The 2,500-nt window shown below is 73.6% G+C and overlaps 2 non-coding genes across 2 annotated transcripts; both read right to left on the reverse strand.

Moving 5' to 3' along the window:
• Positions 1 to 561: 561 nt before the first annotated feature.
• Positions 562 to 680, reverse strand: LOC131830781 (5S ribosomal RNA). Its single transcript, XR_009353371.1, has one exon. It is a non-coding gene; the product is annotated as a 5S ribosomal RNA (ribosomal RNA).
• A 1,304-nt stretch (positions 681 to 1,984) lies between these two features.
• Positions 1,985 to 2,103, reverse strand: LOC131830737 (5S ribosomal RNA). Its single transcript, XR_009353329.1, has one exon. It is a non-coding gene; the product is annotated as a 5S ribosomal RNA (ribosomal RNA).
• Positions 2,104 to 2,500: the final 397 nt, after the last annotated feature.

Raw genomic sequence — 2,500 nt, forward strand, 5'->3', positions numbered from 1 at the left:
GCCCAGGGCCTCGGGAGCACAGGCCCGCGGAGGAGTGGCCAAGGCCCGGGGTCGAGGCCTGCTCCTGCCTCCTGCCCCCCACACCCTCGGGCCTGGCCCCCCCCCCCCCGCCTCCCCGCCCTCCTCCCACAGCCCGGCGGCCCCCACGCCCCTCCCCGCGTCCATGGCCGTGGTCCTCACCCCGGTCCCCCTTTCCCTGCCTCTGGCCCCAAAGCCCCCTTCCAAGACTGCCCCGCCCTGCCAGCAGCCCCACAAGGCCGGCTGAGGCACGGGTGGGCCTCGTGTCGTGCAGGCGGAAACGCTGGCTTGTGGCCGGCCGCCCATGCAGCGGGCCGCCATTTTTGGGGCCAGGGGCCCGCGATGCTGGGTCTGGGGTGGCCAGGGGTCAGGGGGTCAGGGGCGTGAGGGGACCGGGCTCAGGGGCTGAGGCGTTCAGGGACTGTTGGGAGGCAGCCGCGTTGGCCAGGGCGCCCAGCGGTGGCGGCCAAGGCAGAGGCAGGGGGGCCCAAGTGGGAGAGAAAAGAGGAAGGCCAAAGACAAGCGTTTGGGGGCGAAAAAAAAAGCCTACAGCACCCGGTATTCCCAGGCGGTCTCCCATCCAAGTACTAACCAGGCCCGACCTTGCTTAGCTTCCGAGATCAGACGAGATCGGGCGTGTTCAGGGTGCTATGGCCATAGACGCCTGCCGCTTCAGCTGGCCGCCCCAAGAGCCTGCTGCGCGCTTCCCGGGTCCCGACGTTAGCCAGGGCTCCCCACTCAGCCTGCCCTGGGCCTGGCGCCCGCCACCCCCGCCCACCCGCCCGCCAGCCCGCCCGGGGGGGCCCCCCCAACGCCAAAGTCTGTCGGGGCACTCTCCCATCCCGGGGCTCCCCAGCCTTGCCGCCACCGCGTGCCTCCCCAGGCCGCAACCGGGGTGCGTCCTCCGCCCCCACCACCACTCCCCCCACACCCCCCGCCCCCGCCCCCGCCCCGCGCTCGGTGTGCTCCGCCCCCGCCACCCCCACACCACCAGCGCCCACCCAGCGCCCTAGGCCAGGCCCAGCCGGCCACCTGGCCTTCCCTCCTCTCCTCTCCTCTGCTCTCTTCTGCTCTCCTCCAGACAGCTCTGCTCAGCTGGGCTCGGCTCGGCTCGGCTCTCCCCTCCTCTCCACCCCACCTCGCTCCCAGCCCACCCGAGGCCACGAGGACACATGGGCGAGGGGCGACGCCACACACCAGCCCAGAAGCGGCAGCCCCGCCCCGTGGCCCTACCTCCACCGCGCTTCTCCTGACAACCCACCCGCACCAGGCCCTGACCGAGAAACACAGACAGGGGGGTGGGGGGGCCCAGGTCGCGGGGGCGCCGGGAGGGGTGTGGGGGTTGGTCGGCTGCCGGTGGGCCTGGGGGCTGGGGGCAGCCCGAGGGCCTCGCTAGGGGATCCAGGGCCCAGGGCCTCGGGAGCACAGGCCCGCGGAGAGATGGCCCAGGCCCGGGGTCGAGGCCTGCTCCTGCCTCCTGCCCCCCACACCCTCGGGCCTGGGCCCTCCCCCCCGCCTCCCCGCCCTCCTCCCACAGCCCGGCGGCCCCCACGCCCCTCCCCGCGTCCATGGCCGTGGTCCTCACCCCGGTCCCCCTTTCCCTGCCTCTGGCCCCAAAGCCCCCTTCCAAGACTGCCCCGCCCTGCCAGCAGCCCCACAAGGCCGGCTGAGGCGCGGGTGGGCCTCGTGTCGTGCAGGCGGAAACGCTGGCTTGTGGCCGGCCGCCCGTGCAGCGGGTCGCCCTTTTTGGGGCCAGGGGCCCGCGATGCTGGGTCTGCGGTGGCCAGGGGTCAGGGGGTCAAGGGCGTGAGGGGACCGGGCTCAGGGGCTGAGGCGTTCAGGGACTGTTGGGAGGCCGCCGCGTTGGCCAGGGCGCCCAGCGCTGGCGGCCAAGGCAGAGGCAGGGGGGCCCAAGTGGGAGAGAAAAGAGGAAGGCCAAAGACAAGCGTTTGGGGGCGAAAAAAAAAGCCTACAGCACCCGGTATTCCCAGGCGGTCTCCCATCCAAGTACTAACCAGGCCCGACCCTGCTTAGCTTCCGAGATCAGACGAGATCGGGCGCGTTCAGGGTGGTATGGCCGTAGACGCCTGCCGCTTCAGCTGGCGGCCCCAAGAGCCTGCTGCGCGCTTCCCGGGTCCCGACGTTAGCCAGGGCTCCCCACTCAGCCTGCCCTGGGCCTGGCGCCCGCCACCCCGCCCACCCGCCCGCCAGCCCGCCCGGGGGGGCCCCCCCAACGCCAAAGTCTGTCGGGGCACTCTCCCATCCCGGGGCTCCCCAGCTGTGCCACCACCGCGTGCCTCCCCAGGCCACAACCGGGGTGCGTCCTCCGCCCCCACCACCACTCCCCCCACATCCCCCGCCCCCGCCCCCGCCCCCGCCCCGCGCTCGGTGTGCTCCGCCCCCGCCACCCCCACACCACCAGCGCCCACCCAGCGCCCTAGGCCAGGCCCAGCCGGCCACCTGGCCTTCCCTCCTCTCCTCT

This window comes from Mustela lutreola, chromosome 4 (genome assembly GCF_030435805.1).
Source record: "Mustela lutreola isolate mMusLut2 chromosome 4, mMusLut2.pri, whole genome shotgun sequence".
Classification (NCBI taxonomy): domain Eukaryota; kingdom Metazoa; phylum Chordata; class Mammalia; order Carnivora; family Mustelidae; genus Mustela; species Mustela lutreola.